The sequence below is a fragment of the Homalodisca vitripennis genome, chromosome 2 (genome assembly GCF_021130785.1).
Source record: "Homalodisca vitripennis isolate AUS2020 chromosome 2, UT_GWSS_2.1, whole genome shotgun sequence".
In the NCBI taxonomy this organism is placed as follows: Eukaryota; Metazoa; Arthropoda; class Insecta; order Hemiptera; family Cicadellidae; genus Homalodisca; species Homalodisca vitripennis.
Window position 1 is genome coordinate 22063415 of NC_060208.1, and position 9226 is coordinate 22072640.

A 9226-nucleotide genomic window follows, 5' to 3' on the forward strand; every position below is an offset into this window, starting at 1 on the left:
AGTCCGAGTTCGCGCTGTCATTCCGGTTGGTTGACACATCGTCATCGTCAACTTTACAAGACATCCGAGCCACAGCGGTGACGATTTCATTGCTATGACGACCGCTTCCAAATGTAGGCTACTAAATAATGTACTTTTATTTACTACCCAATTTTTTTCTTCTCTTAGGACAAGAAGCTTATAAACTGCACGTACTCATGAAAGACTGACAGGATATTCAGGATGGGTAAGGTTAGGGAGTAGGGGCCGCCTCCTATCGAGATCCATGAGAAAGAATTAAGGCACTACATCTCAAAGTCATGTCTCCCCGGAAGAAGGGGAGGCCAGCTCTGAACCAGCCTCTCCAGTCAAAGTAGGCAGGGGGTGGCATACCCTTGTTGAGGTTAGCAAGAACCTCTTATAGTTAGGAAACAAACCCCACCAACTCCAACAGTCATCTCCCTCAGTAGACTAGACCTGTCGAACCCCAGAATCACAACATTTGCACTTAGTGATGTGCCGCTCCTAGAGATCCATAAGGTTGCCCAGATTTAAGTGACACATCGGTTTTTGCTGTGCCCAGTGGTGGGTTCAACTGGAAGGTATAAACCAGCCAGAAGTGATCCCTGCTGGTTAATACTACCCGAATTAATTTGTGACACTTGTATCTATCTTTTTTAGTACTTATTCTTATTTTCCACCGTTAAACATCAATTACTCAGCAATAGTCCATAATTAGTTTTAATTATGTTTTCCGTACTTAATTTAAAGTAACTGTGAATAAATCACCAGAATATGAATGGTTCGGAAATATGAAAATACAGGTTAAACCAGTTTTGTCCACATGGGCGTGCCTAGTGAATGGGATATGGGGGACATCACCCTCTAAATTGACATAAGATAATTGGTTGACATTCCAAAGTGAGCTAATCAATATAGCTATCTAGTTCTGAATAATTTTTGATAGTGTATGCTTACACTGTTCAATCCGAGACAAAAATAAAACCATTTCGGTAAGTCTAAACGTTCGTTATCGACCTTTCAAACTACAATTACCATAAAACATTGCCCCTGCATATTTATTGAATGGTTTCCAATGATCAAATTCCAATTTTCTGTAATTGCTAACAATGCAATTAACGAACTGTTAGGGATCCACTGTTTACTCTTCCGGGAAGCCGAGGTTTACTTTATTCCATGTGATAAAGAATGCAAACGACTTTGAGCCAAACAGTTTCGAAATGGTTTCAAGGAAACTGTTGATGAATAGAACTAAAATTGTTTCTGATAGCACAATTGCCAATTTAGCGTCTTCTGAAGATAAATCTACTTATTGCACTCAGGATTCTCTAGAAAGGTTATCGCCGGGTTATCAGGAGTGCAGTAAATAATATTGTACTCCAAATTAAACCGACTTTTATATTTTTGTTCTTTGTTTTTTATTTCAGCCAGTAAATTGCAGGAACTTCATTCAAGTTCTTCTTATATTAATATAATTTAGGATTTCCCTGCATTGTTCTTCAATAAACATTTGCGTTGGAGGCCTAAATGAAACTTCTTTTAAGGATGAATCAATTTCTATAATTTGTTCATGATTGAAATGCTATTATTTTTACGGTTAAAGATTTTTCAAGTGATATTTTCATGATGTACACTCTTATTTAGTTGTGTGGGCCTTTTGTAAAACATCTCTTTATTAGTGTGACTCACTGGTGAGAATGGAACGATATTTTAAACAGGTTCTATATAAACTCTGGACAGACAGTGAGTAAATGAATTTGTATATACATTTCAGTCAAAAAGCGTACAGACAAATTTCGAATAAATTGCCACAACATTGAACATACACGTGTGGCTATAAAACATTTCGGAAACATTATAGAAACGTTTTAACGGCGAAAAATAATTTCGACGCTACGCTCGCTAGGAGCATTCTTATCCAAATTTGGAAAATTTAATATTCTATCAATTGATTTTTTTTATTTTTAGCAAGAGCTAAACTCTTATATATGCGAGCGGCAGCGTGTCCTTCCCGCGGGCCACGCCCGCATATATGCGAGCGAGTGTAAGGGTTTTGAATTTCGCGCCTTACTCCGTCATAGACGATCGGAAATACGTCGTGTTTGGTACGGAAATCTTCGGGAGATTTCGGCGATTCTCGTGAAATATTTTGTTTTTTTCTCAATATGGTTGCATCACTGCAAGTATCAATTTTCTTGTGGTCCACCAGCTGTCACAACTGCTGTTGCATAGTTTGCTGTGTATTGATGAGTTTGTTTGTAAACAAAGTAAAATGTCTTCACGAAAACTGAAAGAAGACGACATAAATGAATACTTTAGTCGTGATAACTTAAGTGAATTGTCAGAAGATGATGGAGAGAGTGACAGTGATGGTGAAATAGAGTCAGATAGTTGTAATGTTGTAAGTGAGGTGAGCGACTTTGACATCATTCCAGGACCAAGCGGCGACAGATCCATTATCAATGAACCTAGGTTATATGAAAGTAATAATGTCAATTTAATTGAAAATAACATATGTATTGATGAAAACATCTATCCGGCCCTTGAAACAATTAGACCTGCTGAAATAACCTAACTCAAACTCGCCAATTACCTAGGTCTACAACGGAACAAACTAACAGAACTAGCCCTAAACAAAAGACTGTGTTTCCATGGGAACATGATAACAATTTCTCTCCGAACCTATTTAATTTTGACCTAATTCATCAATAGGTTTCATTTGTCTTTTTTTATTTAAGATTACAAAGATTTCTTAGGTTTGCCTAAATTTGCTCACTTTGATCAATGTTAGGTTACAATTTCCATGTAAAATTAAATGTATTACAATGTAAAAATAAATAAATAAAGTTAAAAAAACTCAATTTTTACTATATTTAGTCCTAGTGAACACCTTAAAAGCATACAAGGTAAATATATAATTTTATGAAACCATAAGACAAAAATAAGTTTTTTTATGTCATTTTGCTAAAAAACCTCGGCCTGTGGGTAATATAAAACATGGCTGTTAAAAGGTTAAAAAGTCACCCCACAACTACTAGCTTAAAAATAATACATTAATTAAAGCAAAATAATTTTAAAATGATATATAGAATAATAAATAATATACATATTATTATTATCTAAACAAATTTAGTTAATATAGTCCAGTCTAAAACGAAAAAACACAAATAATTAAAAAAAAAAAAAAAAAAAAAATGGAAAAAAAAGATGAAAAAGTAGATAAAATAAAAGTGCAAAATAATGTTGCGAGCTGGATGCGAAAAAAAGTATTATTCATGAATGATTCAAAATTTTCGATTTTTATTGGTTATAAGTACAATTGTTAATACTATACACTTTAACATATTGTGGTATAGTGGGTGCTCTATAACAGTTATATTCAAACGCTAAACTATAATGTACAAGTTGGAATTTTCAAACACGGCAATCTGTACGAATCACTTAGTTTTCTATTGTGTGGTATAGTGGGTGCTCTATAACAGTTATATTCAAACGCTAAACTATAATGTACAAGTTGGAATTTTCAAACACGGCAATCTGTACGAATCACTTAGTTTTCTATTGTGTGGTATAGTGGGTGCTCTATAACAGTTATATTCAAACGCTAAACTATAATGTACAAGTTGGAATTTTCAAACACGGCAATCTGTACGAATCACTTAGTTTTCTATTGTGTGGTATAGTGGGTGCTCTATAACAGTTATATTCAAACGCTAAACTATAATGTACAAGTTGGAATTTTCAAACACGGCAATCTGTACGAATCACTTAGTTTTCTATTGTGTGGTATAGTGGGTGCTCTATAACAGTTATATTCAAACGCTAAACTATAATGTACAAGTTGGAATTTTCAAACACGGCAATCTGTACGAATCACTTAGTTTTCTGCCGTGGAAACGAAATAACAACTGAAGTCAAGATTGATGGAGCGATGCCGGCATGCCGTCATGTGGAAAAGTTCAGTTCTCGGTGGAGCGCGGGGTCGTGACGGATGATATACTCTGCGGCCTGCCCAGCTCTCCACCGGGGGACCGATGGCTCTAGGTGTCACAGAGCTCAACACACTGACGTACTCTCGCATGTATATAGTTCCTGTACATATCTGTAGACGAATGCGCTGGTCGCAATCTTCACCTCAGGGTCGGCATTTGTTCCCTTTTTTGCTGCCTACTTTTCTAGCTGTACCCATAAGCCTTTTCCCCTGCAAGCATGGGAACAATTTTGTAATGTTTATGCGCCGTCTAACGTAGAACCAAAAACCAATTGTAATGATTAACAGAAATTATAAATTCATTTATTCTTAATAAAGCAACTAAATAAAAAAATTAGTACATAAATGAGTTTATTGATTTCATTCAATTACAAAAATATACACCTAAAAAAACCTAGAAAGAAAAAACTGTGCTTGGATGGGAAGCAACACCAATTCTTAACTTAAAAAACATAAGCAGCAAGCCTAAGTTCTACAATAAGGATACAAAAATACAAACAAATTTAATTATAAACATACTGAAATTAATTAGAGAACTACAGCCCATTTTCAATATAAAAACATAAATCTATAAAGAACAAAATATTTGTACTGAAGGGCTAAATATATATTTTCTACATCTTCTACACTTTTACTCAACAACGAAACTTCAGTCTTTTTAAATATATATATATATATATATATATATATATATATATATATATATATATATATATATATATATATTTAGATCTATTAATTTTAATCTCACGGAATCAAATTTAAAATAACTTATAACAGTGTGGCTTACATAATCAAAATACTGTTGACTACTGAGTCTAGGAACTTGCTTGGTTAATTAAAAAGACGATTTCCGTCCACAACGTAAAATTGTTGGCCGATTTGAACCATTTTTAAATGTAGTTATAAACAAAACAAAAAACGGGCGAAGCATTGATACCAATACGAAAGTTGGGGTAAATGATATTAATCGATTGTTTAATTAGGAACATATTATATTTATGGGATATTATTTATATGCGTATATTACAAATAATGAACGCTAATTTTATTGAAGAATGCCGAAACAAAGACAGAAAATGTTCTCTTTGATTGAACTTTAACGATTATTAAAACAAATTAAATTTGTCTTATATTAAATAATGTATTGAGTGGAGTTACGATTGTAAATAATTAAGCTGTGCTACGTAACTTTAATGTTCATGAGCTTGATAGTAAAATGTTATGAATTTGCTGCTATTAGTTTATTGTTAATGGGGACCGAGAATCCAAAAAACCAACAAAGTAATGCCTAATAGAATCCAAATGAGTATATTTATTGATTCCGTATAAATTATGTCATCATCTTCCACTTGATAAAAAGTCCTTGCAAAATTATAACATAACATTAGCTTACAAGCGTCAAACATATCAAGTAATAAATAAGGTAATTTATGCACCTTCTCTATTTTCGTCCATTGAATCCTCGGTTAATTTACATTATCATCCCCATAACTGTAATAAAAATACAAACAAACCCAGTATTTACGATTGCCTGAACAAAATTAGGAAGTATTTGTAGTATCTCAATTGTTATCTTATCGAATCTAATCCTTGTGAGAACAAATTCCTCAGCCTATCTCTGCGGGACACCACCTAAGGCAAAGAACTAAAATATCCCTCGAGATAGTACCTAAAACGAAACTATCAAAATTCATCAGGGTTGAACAATTTGATACGTTGATCTGATACAATTTCTAAAAGTTTAGTTTTGGTGGTTGAAAACGGATCTAGCCGGATCCTTTCTACGACTGGGAAAAAGAAACTTTGTATTATAGGCTACTAGGGACAGTAAAAATGCTAGTTAAAGCAAATTAGATTACACAACATTAAGATTTGTAGGATGTTTGCTATAGAGGACATCTCCGTTAATAGAAAAAAGCCTATTTCAACACGTATCAAATTCATGTAAACATTATCTGATTGTAAAGCAGAATTAAAGTGTAGCCTATCGTAATTGATGGTAAGTGATATAGACTTGAAACACAATCAAATCATTCTCTTCATTACAAAATTTATTTCTAAATCAAATTTATATTGGACATCTGTAAACATTTTATTTATTAGGTAGAAATTGAATTTCTTTAATATTTAGTCACCATTTAAGTAGATTTTGCTAGCTTTGGAAAGATAAAGTTGAATTTCAATGTTACGCCTTAATTTTTGTAGCAAAGAGCAACATTTGTTTTATAAATAGGGACGAAAGGGGTGAATTATTGAACGAATATTTGTTTTGAAACTATACGTAAGCGTAAGTAACACACTCCATATCTTCATCTCTTTTTTCCTTTATTTATTTACTTTGTTGCACAATATTATGAAATAATTTATCTTTTCGAATAAGTTCACATAGTTTAAAATATACCGGGGGAAGTTCATTGATGTCTCCACCACTGGGTGAACCCAATTCCTTTCCAACCCCCTCACGGGAGGGGGAGGGCAGCTACTAAGCTAAAGCCGGCGTCTTAGATGTGCCCGCAACTAGTGCACTTTATATAGTTCAAGATAGGTTATCCACAATAGGTTATACTATCTGCTGATGTTGAATAACCTTGTAGTTTTTCATGTTGCAATTCCAAATTTCTCTGATAAGGCTATTCTCTACATCGACGCTGGTTTACTCTCTGTTTATTGAAGTAAGATAAGATAACGTACAACTTCCTGAACGTAAATAGGCAAAGGCCATCTAAATCTCTTTACTGTTTTTTTAACAACAAACTTCATCACTGAGATAACTGGATGAACTCTTTCCTAAAGTCATCTTTACTTTACAAAACCTATTTATAACGTGGTGCAACTTTTGTTTGAAGTTCATCATTGACGACGGTAGATTTGATACGTTTTTATCGCATTTCTTGGAAACAGCTTTATGGAAATGACCTTATTTATACTCTATTTGACGATGCCTAACCTCAAAACTTGTTTGGCCATTGAATTAAGGAACATATAATATTATTTAAAAGATATAATTAATCGGTAAGCAAATTACTATGAATTTCTCTCATATACTTTTTATTTAAAATTTTTAAACGGCTTAGTAAGAAAAGTTCCAGTTTTATTTGAATAATCAATATGAATATATCAACATTCCAGGACCAAAACCTTACTTAACCCCTACGTGATAAAGTTTTTGATGAATTTAATATTAATTGTTCTAATGGAATGGAATTTAAGATGGCCGCCAGCATAGCCGTATTGTATCCATGCATATATATATATATATATATATATATATATATATATATATATATATACATTAAATTTGTATAAATGGCAATAGCCTTATTTAATTTCAATAAACATTGAATCGCAAAAAGTACTTGCTCCGCCGGGAGTCGAACCCGGATCTCTCACTTTCCGGGTGAATGTGCTACCATTGCATCCCTATATTGAAATTTTATATATATATATATATATATATATATATATATATATTACAAAAATAAATATATATATATATATATTACAAAAATAAATATATACACCACTTCAATTAGTACCGTTAACGATTCAGGAGATACAACTAGTAAAATATATGTTGTTTAACCACCCCCACTCTCCTACTTACTTTTTTAAAAGAAAAAATTAAAAAAAACTAAAAAAAATTTAAGTCACAGCTGATTGTACCAAACTACAGTCGTGGTTGATCGTGTCGTAGATCGTGGTTTCTCTCGTATTAGTTTTTGGACCCAGGTAGGGGAGACCGGGGCAAGTTGACGACCGGGGCAAGACGACGAATGGTTAGTTTCTCAAATTAGTTGCTAGGTAGTAGCACGGTCGAATGTCAGTAGCCGCTCCACACGGATGGCCTCTGAAATAACTGGCAGTGAAGACAAGTTCGCCATTGTGTGTGTTGTTACAGCGGCTTGTTGTTTTTGGAGTGCGTTTTTGTAACTTTCGGCCTTTGCATCGTTAAGGTTTATTGAATACGCAGGTAAGATATGTTAATTTTCAATATTTACCTATATTTACCTTATGTATCTAGGCTACTCATAAATACCATGTTTGTTTATAATTTATCTTAAACTTAATGCCAATAAAATTTACCTACTCTATTACGGCCGCTCGGGGCCAAGATGGACGTGGGGGCAAGATGGGCGTGTTCGTCATCTTGCCCCGGGTTAATTTTACTGGTGCAAAGCTGAAACTTTTAAGAAGTATGGTTATGCATACAATTTTGATTTAAGTAAACTAATAACTGACGACACTGTGAGACTTAACCACTTATTTAAAAAAAATTTAATCTACACTTTTGTTTAAACAATTTTACTTTAGAATTGAATTTTTATTAATTTAATATGCGGGGTACAGATTTTTAGTTTTACTTTGGTTCCAGAGATGGTGAGAAACTACAAAAAGACTTCCTCTAGAGGAGAGTGGGAAAAAAACCAACATGGATACTGCTTTCACAGAGGTCAAGGAGGGAAGAATGACTTGCTTGGGAGCAGCGAGAACTTACAATGTTCCAGAGGCAACACTTCGACGCCGACTGAAAAAGAACGTTTTCGGTAACTAATTTTCACCTACACCTTGCACCACGTTTATATTTACAACTTGTTTTTAAGTTAAATTATTTACCACCTTGTTTTTGATATTAAAACAAAATTTACTTTGGTATAACAAACTTCTCACGTTACAAAGACAAGACTATAATCCGTACCCCAGCTTTTTACGCAAATACACATAACATTTTCATTTACTTCATCACAACATTTCTAAGCAACCTACAACGATTATTATTTACATTTTCCAAACCTTAAAAAGTACCAAACTTTAAAATAATGAAATAAAATAAATATAAATTTTTTACCTTTCCTGCTCCCTTAAACAAGTTTTTTTTTTTAGGATATGCCTGTCCATGGAGGAAGATATAGAGAAGTATTCAATGAAGAGCAGCTCCAAGATTTACACAACTATTTGACGGTAATGGACCAAATGTTTTTTGGAATGACCAAGTGTTGCAGTGCAGAAAACTCGTTTTTGAATACGCAGAACACTTAGGGATTTCTCATCCGTTTAATAAAGAAACTAAAATGGCTGGTGTGAGGATTGGCTGGCTACCTTTATGAAAAAACACAACTTTAGTGTATGCGTATAAGCCAGAACAAGCAACATCTGTTGCAAGAGCAATGGGTTTCAACAAACCTAGTGTTGATAAATTTTTCTCCATTTTGAAGGAAGTGCGAGAAAAACACA